Source organism: Gambusia affinis, linkage group LG09 (assembly GCF_019740435.1).
Source record: "Gambusia affinis linkage group LG09, SWU_Gaff_1.0, whole genome shotgun sequence".
In the NCBI taxonomy this organism is placed as follows: domain Eukaryota; kingdom Metazoa; phylum Chordata; class Actinopteri; order Cyprinodontiformes; family Poeciliidae; genus Gambusia; species Gambusia affinis.
The window spans coordinates 21,405,748-21,420,782 of record NC_057876.1 but is presented as its reverse complement, the minus strand read 5'-3'; the positions used below and the strand labels follow the sequence as shown (position 1 = coordinate 21,420,782).

At 39.2% G+C, this 15,035-nt stretch overlaps 1 long non-coding RNA gene across 2 annotated transcripts; it reads right to left on the bottom strand.

Moving 5' to 3' along the window:
• Nucleotides 1–6,187: 6,187 nt before the first annotated feature.
• On the bottom strand, nt 6,188–14,313 carry LOC122837157. 2 transcript variants are annotated; one of them, XR_006371713.1, is made up of 5 exons: nt 14,251–14,313; nt 12,457–12,572; nt 7,619–7,726; nt 6,872–7,521; nt 6,188–6,777 (listed from the first exon to the last, which is right to left on the bottom strand). It is a non-coding gene; the product is annotated as an uncharacterized LOC122837157 (long non-coding RNA). The 2 variants fall into 2 exon arrangements; XR_006371712.1 differs by lacking the exon at nt 14,251–14,313 and having other exon boundaries at nt 12,457–12,670.
• Between the last annotated feature and the right edge of the window lie 722 nt (nt 14,314–15,035).

The window sequence follows — 15,035 nt, the reverse complement described above, 5'->3', positions numbered from 1 at the left end:
AAATAAAACATCATTTATGTTTTTCAGAGAATTTTAGGCCCTGAATTGTGACCTACAGCAAATAGCACATTTTCTAACTTGTAAGAAGATACACCAGATCAGAAGTTTAGTCAATTTTCTGTTATTTCTCTTATTTATTACAAACTCAACGCCTTGTAAAAGTATTGACTGTAATCCTTGAACTTTCACACATTTTATTCATGGAAAACCTCTTATTTTTTAATGGGTTTTAGGTTCTTTACATGCTAGACCGAAACATAAAAATATAAAATCTTCACAAATAATTGCTTACATATGTTTATTTGTATTGTACTGTCTTTCAAAATCCAGTGCAGCCAACGTACTTCAGTCATCACCCAGTAAAAAGATCTGAACCGTTTGCTTCGGTATAAGTCCAGCTGAGCTGAGAAAACTTCAGAGGTTCACTAGTGAACAAAAAGTATCATGATCACCAACAAACACAGCAGGTAGGTCAGGGATAAAGCAGCCAAGAGGTCATGGGTAGCTCTGGATGAGAACTGGTAGGGTTGATGTTTTCTGTGGATTTAACCGTTAAAGATAAAGGATTTCATAAGAATCCCATCTAACATTTGTCAAAATCATCCAATGTCCCCCATTATGTTCACCTCATATGACTGTGAAGAGACTGTTCCTGAGGTAAAACACGATGGCGGTAGTATTATGCTTTGCTTCAGCAGTTAACCAAGAAGCTAGTCGGATCTTAAGATATGATGGAGGGAATTAAACACAGACACTCTTTGAAGAAAGACTGTAAAAGGCTAAAAAGAATTAAAATGACCCCAAACACACAGCTGGAGGAACAATGGCGTGGTTTAGGTGAAAGTATATTACACAGAGTGGTCCAGTTTTCAAATGGCGTGCTGCCTTCTGTTGGTGTGTCATAACATTCAGATAAAATAGACTTTGGTTATAAAGTGACAAAATTTGAAAAAGATAAAAGATCAACTCAGACTCCAGTTTCATAGATTTGTCCTTCAGGGATGGTCAAAGTTTTTGACATTAATTTAAAAGCTTCAAGGAGGTTTTATAACGATAAGATGAGAATTAATATTTTTCCTTCAGTTTCTTACTCTCCTTAAATTTTTCCACTTTGCGTGTTCAAGGCTAAAGAGCTAAACGAGAGCCGATCGGATGTCTTGAGGAAAGCATGAGTTGTGATGCTGAAAATGAGTCGTGCAGATCCTGGGGGCTGTGGTCCGCCGCTTTCCAAAGGGAAGCTGATGGAGCCATCATTACACCGGCTTTAGAGCTGCAGAGAGATAACCGGGTTTTACCTTAACTCTCTGCTCTTACCGATTCTCTTTGAACTCACAGCCAATTTGGCATGCTTGGGCAGACATACACCTCTAAGCTTTAAAGAGCCCAACGTTTCGGAAATCTAACCCTTATTCTTAACCTGCGGAGCCGACTGTCATCGGGTTCCTCATCTGACTACAACAGAACATGGGCTGAAGGTGATGGAGCGATGCTGATGCCCTCCTCAGCTCCTTCAGCGTATCCATGCTTCTTGGCTGTAATAATAGAGCTGATTTAAAACAGGATTTGCATTAAGGTTGCAAAATGTGGTGAATAGCAAATAAGAGGACAGTCGGTTTTATTGCATCAGCTAAGACAGCTACTATTTCCTGTTTTATTTCACACATAAATGTTATGAGCACATGATATTTTTCCTCTGCGGATCCATGATTTCTCTAATGTGCTTTGAAAAAGTTGAAATTAGGCTCTGTAAAATGTCCTGTTCTTTCAAACATTAATGCATTTTAAATTGAATACTCCATGTCTTAGACTTATGGACCTTTTGTTAATTTGTTTTCATATTTTCTTTTACCCTTTGTCGCACAGAAAAGATGAAAAATCTCTCGCATTTTCTTAATTTATACATTTTTGTTTGTAATTAAGATGTCGGTATTAAGATGGGAAAAAGAGAGAGCTTTTAAAAAATATTTATCCAAAGCAATTAGTTTGCAAGGCTAGGATGGTAAAATTGTTGATTGAGGTTAGGAAGTGATTGCAATGTCTCAAATAACAAGAAAACCCATTTTTCGAAGGTGTGGGTTTGGAAACACTCTCTGCTTTCTCTGAATGAACGTCACGTCCCTGACCTCCATCCTCCTACGCTCCATTTAGCTTCACCATTGGAAACCTACTTGCAATTAGAGTGTTGGCATTGAACATAATGTTAATTGTTCACAGTCCAACCTGCACATAATTATAATGACACATTTATTACCTGTTCTGATACAGAACAACAGGGCTGTATTTCGTCCCCTCACAACAACGCTGCTCTAGTGAAGTGCTTGATTTAAAATAAATACAAAAGAAAGACGAGAGCGGTTCCGTCTTTCTGTTGTATTAAGAGGCCAATTGTTCCACAAAGCAATTCATCAATAAGTCTTCAGGGAGATGTCCTCAAGGTTTCTTTTTCAAAACATTCAGCGTGTCGTGAATATTACAGCTGTTACAATGCGGTTGTAATGGCTGCAGCTGCAGGTTAATCAATCAGATTTAACAAGTCATAATAACTGTTTCAGCCATTTCCTGATTAACAAACACAAACTGAGACCAGAATGCTCAAATAAGTTTGGATTTTGGTGAGAGATACATCCGTCAGGATCTGTTGGCTGTTTTAAAAACCTCAGACCTGCTGATACCAATTTTTAAAAAAAGCTTTAATGTATGAAGAAAATCATTGAAGATATTTTCTGCCCTCTTAACTGTGACAATAAAATGTAGAGACGTATCGTTTCAAACCAGCATCAAGAGAGTTAGCATGGCTGAAATGACAGTCTCTGTAATGTAGTTTTTGATTTAATTATAACATTTCAACAAAGCAAGTTATTCTTCTGGGGCACGTTTTCAAAATGATCATTTCTGGTCTCCCTATGCGTGTGAGCGCCGCATAAACGACTAAAAACTTGTGGTTAATCTCCTCTACATTTAGATGGGGTCTCAATCTGAGATGTTCCTCATCTCTCACTGCACTTCATGTGTTGAATGTTTTCCTGCACCAGCACACCTGCAGCTCTTCTTCTGCAAGCAGGTACGTGCTGCGCAAGCCTTTCAATCACTCGTTTCTTTAAGTTGGATGTGTGAAGGCAGAGAAATGCTTAGAAAAAGGAAGGATAGTGAGTCCTGATGTCCACAATAGAAAACCTCAAACATAATGATAGTCATTCCTCCATCTAGGCCTTTGTCCAGTAAAGAGAACCAGTTATGTTATAGGTCTGTTTTCATTCTGTATGAATATTGTAAAACCAAAATATATATTTGCAATAATGTAAGTTGTAATGCAAATGTTCCTCGTTCCGTCTTAGTGAGCAACACAAAAGTTGTATGTGTTTCTCCATCATTGTAAAAAGTTATAACATCTGCATTCCTCATGTTTTTATTGTTGGCTTCATGGTAAATATTTAATTTTATTTCCACTGCAATTTATTTTGAGAGTTGGCAAGTCAGTGCTGACCAAAAACGTAGAAACAGACTCTGCATCTGATAAATAGTCAGAGAACCTGAAGAGCTTCATTAAAAAAAAAAAATTGTGTTAACTCCTGCTTCACACGCGGAGACAGACAGCAGCCGGCACAGCTCTGCTCCACAACTCCTCCACAAGTACCAGGACTGCAGACACAGTCCTTGACGTGACGTAGCCCTGAGCTACATCCTATATCAAGGAGCCGACAATGAACCGGCAGGGTGGCAGTGTGTGTCACCCGTTTGTCCCATGGCAGCTTGAGAGCCGCTCTAAAGCAGGACAAAATGCCACCGCAAAGTAATTTTCCCAACAGAAGTATCTATTCACTCTGATTCTCAGAGTGCATTCAGCTAGAAGCCATTTAATATGGAATATTTTAAGCTAAATTTCGCTTTGGATTTGATTTGTTTACTTCAGTGGTGCCCAAACTTTTTGCACAGTGGGAACCAAAATCAGAAGTCTTTTTATTTTTTGTATTTCATAATTAAAAATGATAAATAATTTTAGTTTGGGCTCTTTTTTCATCTGTTCAGCAATAAATCAAACATGCAATATTTTAATGAACCATTTCCAAATAAGTATTTTAGATTTTTGCCGTAATAAAAGGGAGCTGTACATTTTCTTAAAATTCTGCAGCCGCCACCCAGTAATAGAATAAATAAATCATATTTTACTTCATGCAGACTCTCAGTCTGCACTGATGAGGAATCACTTACCTGCAGAATGCATGGAGTGGCTCCAACTGAGAGTTACGTGACCTACTTTCTGATTTAACTAGCTGGTAATCAACTGACCACTTGCATAGAGAATGAAGTGTTTTTAATCAGGTTGTCAGGTGGTTCTAATATGAAGAAAGTAGAAAAATATACATTATATAAAATGGAGGTGCAATATATTCACACGTTTTACAGAAATGTCAGATTGGATGTTTCAGCAGCTCTAGTTTGAGTAAATATGCAACTTTACCATACCATACCATACCATACCAGCTTTATTTATAAAGCACTTTAAAACAACCACAGTTGATACAAAGTGCTGTACAATCCAAAAACAAAAACACAACAAAATAAAAATAATTGTAATTAAAAGTAGTTTAAAAACAAAGACATACACTTTAAACTAGATCTCACTGGTGTTGAAAGCCAAGTTAAATAGATGGGTTTTAAGACGAGCTTTAAAAGTGGACAGAGAAGGGGCCTCTCTGACCTGCAAAGGTAAGTCATTCCATAATTTGGGGCCCATAACAGAGAAAGCCCTGTCCCCTCTGAGCTTCCTTTTTGTTCTCGGTACCTCCAAGAGCAGCTGATTTGCTGACCTGAGGGACTGATGGGGTATGTGGGGATGAAGAAGCTCAGTGAGGTAAGCCGGGGCAAGATTATGCAATGATTTAAAAACAAACATAAGAATTTTAAAATGAATCCTAAAATATACAGGCAGCCAGTGAAGTGAGGACAGGGGTCACATGGTCCCTTTTTCGAGTACCTGTCAACAAACGTGCAGCAGCATTTTGTACTAGCTGCAGACGTGAGAGCAGCGCCCGACTAACTCCCAGATAAAGTGCATTACAGTAGTCCAAACGAGTTGAAATAAAAGCATGGATCACTGTTTCAAAATGCTGCCTGGAAAGAAAAGATTTCACTGACGCCAATCGCCTTAAATGATAAAAGCTGGACTTAACCACGGCTCTAATTTGGCTGTCCATTTTAAAATCACTATCCACCTTAAAACCAAGATCTGTAATAACAGGTTTAAAATATTCCTCCAAAGGTCCCAGGTCAACAGAGGAGGACTCACAGGAGCCACTGGGTCCAAACACCATCACCTCTGTTTTGTTTTCATTAAAGTTTAAAAAGTTCAAGGCCAACCAAGCTTTAATATCTCCTAGACAAGGACACATTCAACTTTCACTTGAATGTGCAGAGTCTCACCATTTCTTGTGAACTGACAATAGTTACATATTAAAAGCATGTTTTAGCAAAAAGCAAAAAAGACATGATGTGTTCAAGGGGTTATTTCAAATGTGTGAGTAATGGGGGAAAAAAACAGCAGATCAGTCGTAACTTGCAGGAAATCAATCCGAGAAGTTTCACGTTTTATTTTTTCTTGTTTTCCTCCTCTGCTCTGATAACTGGCATGTTTTGTGTAAAATGATGAGGGTGCTGTATGAAGGAGTGATGTCTGTGAGAGAGAAGCACTTCAGGATTTAATGTTGGAGGTCAGTTAAATATAAAAAGACTCACCAAATGTGCCAGATGTTTAAACAAAGAGGCTTCCAGCGACCGAGTAAACTAAAGACGATTCTGGAGATTGTTTTTAGCTAGAGCTTTGTTTGTTCAGGTATCGCCTGATGTGCTAGTTAATAGGCTAGCCTCCCAAAGGTTTTTGTTTGTTTGGCACTGATGCAATCAGCACATGTCCACATATGAGGCTGGGTATAAGATGGTGCATTTCAGAGGCTCTTGCTTCCATAATGTTTCAATTTGAATCAGTGTCGCAAATGTGCATAAGTAAGAAGGTCTTGGCTGCAGTGACTTACATGATTTGGTTGATAAAGTTTTAGCACGTCGTACAACTCAACATGACTATACTGCTGCTTATTTCACTTTAAGTTTCCTAATTTAGATGTTTTTATAGATGTGAAAACAATCAAAACCATGAAGAAATTTATTTATGTACTATTTTCTTTTACTAGCATTAGCGCTCTTATGAGGTTAAAAAAGAAACCAAGAAATCCCAGAAATATTTACTTTTAGTGGTTTTAAAGTATTATTAGCTGATACATTTAGGATTAAAATTCCTGCATAAACGACACAATCACAGGGAAACAAAATCCATCAAATTAGACCTGTATTTAGAGTGATTTGCTGAGAATATTTTATTGATTTTAGATCATTTGGATCAATATAAATAAACGGGACCTTTGCCTTGTAAATTACCTTGAGATTAGTTGTAATTCGATGACAAACTACAACTCAATTGCAAAGCTGACATCACCTGTAGCGATTAGCGCGAGTTACCATTTGTGCTCTTATTATGGTAACATCGTTCATACTGAGAACAACTAATCCTTGTAAATCACAAAAGCAGCTAAATATGCAGAAGCGTCGGAGGCTCCAGATTGTGGCCCTGAAGAGTGATGCTCTTTACATTTCTAAGACACAAGAAGAATGCATTTGATTTCTTCTCCATCAAAGAGGCCAAACATCTGGGAGGCAGAGTATCCACGCTGTACTCTGCTCACTCATCCTCCCACATGTGCAGCATCTCCTTCCTTTACAGACGTTCTGTGCAGTGAAAGAAGGCCTCTATTACAAATGGCTGAACTAAGTGCCATCGTGGAAGATTTTAAAGTAGCCTTGTGGTAATGACGGCTCCCACCTTCTTCCTCTCTGCTTTCTCCTTCACCGTCGCACCTCTCCTCTCCTTTTCTTTGCTCCAGCCGACCCTGAGAGCACTAAGAGACACTTGTCTCTTCATCTCTTTTCACCCAAGCAGAAAAGATGACTTCTCTCTCTTTTCTACCCGCCTTTTGCATATCTTAAGCGTAGTTGAAGTGCAGCGGGAGGGGGCGACTTCAGAATTTAGCAAGGCCATTAAGTATTCAGTGAGACTTACGTCGGGAATGAATGCAGATCAGTGCTTTAACTTCAGGATGTTTGATACATCCATAAATCCCTCGTAGAAATGATTATGGATTCTGCGGGGATCTCGGGGCCGATTTGAATAGGGCAAGCTGTAGGCTGATTTCTCCGCTAAGAAGAACAGAAGAGCTCAGCCTTCATTGTCAAGCCTGACAAGATTAAGCTGCCTCAAAAAGCTGATCAAACCGAGCACGACCCTACGTGGCGAGGCAAGAAGTGGCGGCACGGACATCTGACATTGAGGAGGACGCTTGTCACCCCACCGAGTGTCAGATGGCGTCCTCCCAGTGGCACGGCCACCTTGTGAGGTGACGCGATGACCATGAAATCCTCAACTCCCCTCCCTTCACCGGGAGCTGATATTGCTGCGCGGCATCACAGCTGCTGCTGCAAAATAAAACGGCGCTCAGCCCTCATCTGTCTGCAAAAGGATGAATCAACTGGTTTTGTTTAATTTTCTGCTAAAATCATCATTATGGCTCACCTCATTAATCTTTTTCAGCCTCCTGAGGTATTTCTCGCACCTCAGTTGCACAGCATTTCTTTCTGCGCTGGTATAACACGCCGCCTGGTAACAAATGCACGGAGCCCACTGAGTGCCAGGAGGCAAAAAGAAAAGAAAAAAAAAAGAGGTGATGAAAATCTGTTCCCTCAACTTTGGAAAGCATGAGAACCAGTGTGCAATCTTTATTTCAGTGAACCATATGCACAGATTTTCTAACAGTACGCTCTTTATTTTTTTATTTTTTCCACCAATAAAGAGTAAAAATGTGTAAGAATATATTGAATGAATTCAACTACAGTAGTATTTTATTCATTTGGTTGGAAAAGAGCCTCTCATACACGGCAAAAACACAAAATCTTGCCAAGTAATTTTTATCTTTTCTAGTGCAAATATCTTAGTAAACTTGAAATAAGACAAAACTAACAAAGCACTATGTAGAGGCTTGTTTTAAGTAAATAATTCCTTAATTTTGATGAAAAAGAACTTGTTCTATTAACACTGAATACTGAAAAAGTAACACTGGGTTTTCTGTGATACATCAATTGTTGACAAAAATGTTCTAGATCAGAGAAATGAGTCCCTGTAGCAGACGTGTTTTACTAAATGATATTTATGAATTATTAGTATTTTGAGGTTTTATTTCAGTTCTCCTGTAAGGGATCAAGGCCTCCTTGCCAGCACCCTAATCTTTAGCTCCCTCCAAAGATTCAGAAAAGCTGCCAAGAATAACACACACATACTGTACATTTGAACTTCTACAGTAGCAAACATCCCTAAAACACAACAGATAAAAACACTAGAAGTGAAGATCTCCTTCCAAATATTAATGAATCCAGTTTTAGGTGAGGTCTCTTTTGACACGCCGTGCTGTTTGATTAGAAGACATTACAAGAGATGCGTGCTCAGCAGTCAAAAGTATAACAGCCTCGTCTACTGTAACACCCATGTGTCTTCCCTTCGACATTTTCATCTCCTATGCAAATACAGACCCAATGGAGCCAGTAATCATTCATCAGGAAACTGTCTCCAAATGGTAACCGCTTCTGTCCTGCTCATTCATTATTCATCACCATGGACGGGTCAGGCAGCCTCATTCTTCTGTTTATCTGCCTCACTCTGAGCATTGGAATAAGGAAAAAGTCCAATGCTCACTTGAGAAGCTGTCTCCTTCGAGCCAAGGGTGAGCCTGTGTAACTTGGCTCGCTTCTCCTGCCTTGGTTTCTTTTTTATAAAACACCTTGCCTGTCCCTGATACCCCTCTTCATTATGCGTTTAATGAGAAACTCCTGCATACACGGCACAGAACACAAGGCGAGCGCACATTTCACAAATAAAAAAGAGAGGGATGCATTTAGAAGCAGCTGCAGGCAGAGTTTCATCACAAATATGACAGGTGATGTGACTCGCAAAGAGCGGCGGTCATAAACACCTGAGAGGAAGTTCATTCACGTCGCTCGTCTCTCTGCTGCCATCACGTGTGGCGTTTAATTCAAATTACACTGAAGAGGAAAAAGCAACGACCCAACATGTTAACCTAGCGGAGGAAGAAAAATGAGCTTCCTTGAACACAGCAGCACAGTGCTACTGTCTCGCCTCCATCCCTGCAGGAATTCCCCGTCTGTGCATTAATAACCACTTCAAAGTGAACACACTCCCCTGAATGTGTTGTGCATCCATTTAGAGGCTATCTTTCTCTGTTATGAGCCCCCACATACCCCCAAAGCAGGCTTCGTGTGAACTTATCAAAGCAGCCAAACCTGCTGGCTGCATCCGCCATCATCGAAGTTAACCATTCAGTTTTATGGTGAAAAATAAAAACAGACTTCCTTTTGATGGAAGATTTCCCTGCAAAAGGTTAATCAAAGCAGTTGGAAGGGTAAACTGTTTGTTTAAAGCCTCCAAACTTTACACTGCTAATGAAACAAATCCAAAAATAATATATGGCAACTGTCTTCAACTTGTCTGATGAGTTGAATTTATGGCAGATGACTTTTGCCCCGTGGCGACAGCTTCAGCGAGGGATGTCAGAAATGTTAAGTTTTCAGCTGTAACGGTTTTGTCAAGTTTATAGAAAGGGGCTGGGTACATCCCCTCCAGTCTGTCATCATACTTAAATGGAGCATTGTCTAGGCCCTGCAGCTCCCTCAGATAAAACTGCCTGTGGTGCAATTTCCCCAAGACCCCTCAGGGCCCATAATTCTCTTTGTAGGTTGTCTGACAATTTGCTAAACAGTGGAAACGGGGACATGGGAAGACTGAGAAGAGCTGCAGCTCGCAGAATCTTCACTGCAGATGTTCTGCTTTGTGGACCATTCGGATCTTCTGTGCACAGAGCTTTGCTGCACATTCTTTCACATTTTGTCTCCTTTCAACAAAAACACCCAAATGCAACCAGCTGACTCTAGAAACCATCTAATTATTAAACAGAGTCCACCTGCGTGTAGCTTTTGTGAATAACACTGCTAAATAGAGAGAATCACAAAGACAAAGGAACACAGCAGACATGGCAGACAATGTGCAAGAAGCTTCACAAAACAAAAACATGGCTGACTACCAAAACTGTAAGGCGGGGTGGGAAGAGAAGCAGCCAAGATGTCCATCATTTCTGTGAAAGAGCTGGGAAGATACTGATACTAGGAGGAGAATTCGCTGACACAAATTTTTCTTTTATTTTTTAGCTTATCTGGCCTTTGTAGGAAAAGGGTAAGGATTGGTGAAGGAAAGACGGAAAAGGTCCTGTTTGCAGTTTGCCAGAACCAGTTTAGGAGTGGGATCAGATGAGATCGGGTTGGGAAACGAACCCAGCAGTGAAAGGTTGTTCTTCAAAGTGTAACACATTTTCCTTATTTTCATTTTAAGGTATCATGTATTTTCCTGACACATTGGGACATTTTAGAGAACAATCAAGGAACTTTTACTTTCAGTTGTTGTCCAAAAAGCTAAAAAAATAAAACACTATTTCAGATGTCTTTTGCATTTTAGCCAGTTTTTTTTTTCCAAGTAAGATTGTGTGTGATATTTTTGTTAATTTTATATGAACTTCATCCACAAATATCTCTGTCACCCTGTTGTAAAAATCAATCTTTTTGCCTTCATTTTGAGTTTCTGGCTGCTTCTCTGCAGCTGATCGCCAAGCAGGGGAATCATCCTGGAATGCCAGATACCTGCTCTGCACTACTTATTTTCATTTTAGCCATAAAAGTGTTGAAATCATATAGAAAACTAATTTATAGAACAGTCAAATGGACAAATTGATTTTCTAATGTCATTATCGCCGTCTCGCCTGCCTCCTCTGACTGCGAGTCAATGATATACTCTCCTTTTTGTTGTTCTCTCACATAAAATCCTATAGGAAAATGTGTTGCTGCACAATGTCAAAATGTGAAAACATTTCTTTTAAGTGGCTGCTAAAGTGAGAGAAAATGTAAAAAAATGTGCAGCAAGTTTTCTAGAGGTTAAATAAGCTATATTTTCATTCTGACTTTCCGGAATAATCTCCAGTCCTTCACAGGTTCATCACATTGCAAACTGACTACAAACTATGAACGATGTGATTCCAGCAAGCATGAGATGCTTGGAAAAACAAACATGTAGAAAAACAAGCCCTCTAATGACGCTCAGCATTGCCCTGCAGTTGTCGTGTTGCAGACGTGATCACGAGCACGCTCTCACATCAAGCCATCTGCAGTGCTGCAAGCTATCACCATGCCACTCACAAGGACAAAAGTTACCCAGAAAAGCCAAATTATGCAAAAATCTGTTGTGTTGTCTGTAAAGAAAGTCATAATTGTGCCTTTGTAAGTTTATTTTGGAAAATCAAGGCAGTTTTTTTTTTTTTATTTCTCACAATTTCCTCCACATTCTCCCTCTTATTGCAAACAATTCACAACCAACTAGCGACTGTAAGAGCAAAATTGCCTCTTACAGTTTAGGCTGGGATTGCCAGAGGGATGGCCAGAGGGAACTGAATAACAAATGAGAGGACAGGATGAAAGACGCTGCTTTAATTCACCACAACTGATTTGATAATAAAACTCACAATAAAGCCAATTAAGTCCTTGGCGAGTTCTGCCATTGTGCATGTTGAAGTTGAATTCAGAACCAGTGTGTTGTCTGTTATTTAACGATGTAATTTAGGAATAGTTTTCCCCATCTAGCTGTTGGGATATTATACTGAATGAGAGAGGAAATACTAGTGGTATCATTGCCTCACCAAATGGGAAGTTGTGAGCAGTTCTGTCTCATTGAAAACTTTTATTTCAGCTCTGAGGGTGAATTTTTATTTCAGAATGGGCTTCAGGATTCCAAGGTGACATGGAGTACAAGTCAATTCTTCACACAAAGGAAGTAATTAATTAGGATGTCAAATTCATGGAGCATCCTCATCTTCATTTTTCTTCTTAATTGGGGAGTAATTTAGAAATTTGAAAGGTGGCAGATCACATTTAATAAAGATTGACACCTGTTATTTTTTCCCTGCCTTCGCCACCCACCGCTGACTCCAGTTTATTAATGGTCATGTCCTCCTGTAAGGCACAGCCGCTTTCTCAGAGCGCGCTGTCAAAAGGGTCATGTCCCGACACGGAGCAGCGATTGGTGGGCTGCTGGGTGCCGCCCTTAAGGGCAGAGCTTTATGACAGAACGGGCCCGCTCTTGTTCTGGACTGCTCATATCCCGTGGAACAGCTGTCTCTCCCAGAGTGATGACTTCATTTTGACCGCTCCCAACGCCTCCTGAAAGTCTCCGCCATGTTATTGCCCCATGAAACCAATAAAGGCTTTAACATATGTTAGAAGGTCAAAAACGGGTGTTTTCACCTTTCACTCTGAACACGCTGGGAGGGATCAGCTCACACAAAACATCTAAGCTCCAGTCTGGTTATCGAGGGAAGATTCATTGCTGTCTGCTCTCTAGCTCATCTTAATCTTGTGTCCTGAAAGTGTGTCACTGCAAAAATAAGTTCAAACATACAATTTTACTTGAACTTCTAAGGATTTTATCCACATTCAGGATTGGTTTAAGACACAAGTGTCAAACTCAAGGCCCAGGGGCCAAATCTGGCCCGCCGTAGCTTTTCATGTGGCCCTATAGACTCTGGAGGGACACTTTTAAAAACAGTTGTGTGCTTAATTATTATTTTGTCAATCAAAGTAATTTGCTTCTGTTTTCTGCCAAACTACATCAGTGTGGAAAGAGGATGAATATTATTTAAGTTTAAGAACGTCTCATCGATTTGCAGAGACAGCTATTAGTAAATTTTACAACAGTTTTAAGAATTTGGTCTACTTTTAATGAAACTAGTTGCCTAGTTACTAGTTAGTCAACTTTACACAAATCTGACCTCGAGTTTCACATCCCAACTGCTAAAGCTGGGCTGTTTTTTCTTTGGTGTGTTTGTTCAATGAAGGATTCTTGATTCTGTGTGTGTTTTAATCTCACTATACTATAAATACGGCTGTTTAGAAAAGCATCACAGCTTTCTGAGGAAACAAAAATGACCATGAAGAGCGAGGAACACAGCAGATGGGTCAGGGATGAAGATGTGAAGAAGCTTAAAGCACACATACAAATCTATAAAAACATGGCGGTCCACCTAAATCGACAGGCCAGTAAAGGAATGACTTAACTAGATGCAGACGGTTGTTTGTAGATGTTTTTATTCTGCACCACCGAGCTGCAGAATAAAAACATGTTTTGTAATCTCTTTGGTATTGGCAATCAGAGATCTGAGAGCAGTTTAATTTTTGAAAAAAACCTGAATGATCTGTGTGGTTGCATCAATGCCCAAGACGAGTATAGGAAGATAGGCAGTCAAGAGGGAGCAAAAGGGCAAGAACATAATTTTTTTTTTTTGCTGTTGTGCTTTTCAAACTTGTGTTTGACCTCTTTTCCAGCTCTGTTTCCCAAACCAAACTGAATGCTGCAATGCTCTACTTCTGTAATGAATACATGTTGTTTGCTACTTTTACAGTATCACATGATGAATTTCTACTGCAGCATATAGGAATATAGGAGAAGAAGCTCTACAGAGTTGAATGCCGCCACAAAACTGCTGACTCACTGAAGCAATAGTTTAAGTACAATTTGTTCCCAGTTTGCTAATTCCACCATCTGCAAAGTCACGCTCTCATTTGTCAATACTGTCTTCTTTTACACTTTATGTTCAGATCCTTTATTAGGTTTTGATTGTGTTTCAGTCAGGTTTCACATTTGTATGCGTTACCCTTCTATATTTGTCTCAGGTCCATTTGGTTGACTTCAGGACAGACACATTCAGGTTCACTGTATTTATTCTAACAAAAGAGAAAATCAAGATGGCGGTTAACACCAGTCCAGCAGCTTCTGCCTCAGTACATTAAATAAAATAAAATAAATAACGCTAAATGAACTACAACGTAATAACTCCCAATGAGCAGCTGGCAGCAGTTCATAAAGTTAGCATTTGTACAAATAAACATAGCTAAAATGGACAACATTAATAATGATAACATTTAAAAACATACACAAAACATAGAACATTTACTCATGAAACACTATCAAATCTGTCCAAAATATATTTTAAAATATAATACTTGTAAAGAAAACAAACACTGATTCTAATACATACGTACCACAGTTACAGGCAGCAACGGAAAAAGGGGGAGGAGCTGTCAGTTATCGGTTACCATGGTAACCACCAACCGTCCAGAGCAGCGTAACAGAACGTAAAACACCAATAAATGTCTGAAGAAACAACTTCTTCACTAAACAAGATAAATTCAAAAAATAAATAAACTCATTTTGACTTCACTTTTATAATATTGTTCAAATAAAACCCTGTTACTTATGATCTGCTTTGTCTTTTACCAAAATAAATTAGAAAATTTCCCCTGTCTGTATTAAAGTTTTAGGTTAACTAATTAGTAAACAGTTAGTTTGATGGCAGTCTAAGGACAAAAGTCTTTCCACCTCGACAGGATGCAATTAAATACATTTCTTTAGGGAAATAAGGTGTAAAAAACAACAAAAAATAATAGTGTTCTTTAGTGCATCCAATTTACCCTTAACGCACACTCACCAAACACTTTATCAAATTGAAAACAGTTTGTTAATTGTGTTGCAACTCAGGCTGTCTTGGTATCTTTGTGGTGAAGAAGACTCTAGTTTTTAGATAGTGGTTTAAAAACAGAAAATATCCAGTGAGTATTTTAGTATTTTGGATAACGCCTTATAGACGTTGTAACTGGTTTAATTAGGTCATTCCTGTCAGCTAAAAACAGGAATCTGAGGCCACAAGTTCACACAGACTCACCAAAATTAGAGAAATACAGATTTGGAAAACATAGCTTGATCCAGTGAGTCCTGGTTTCAACTGTGGCATTCGTATAGTAGGTTCAGACTTTTATGTAAACAAGTA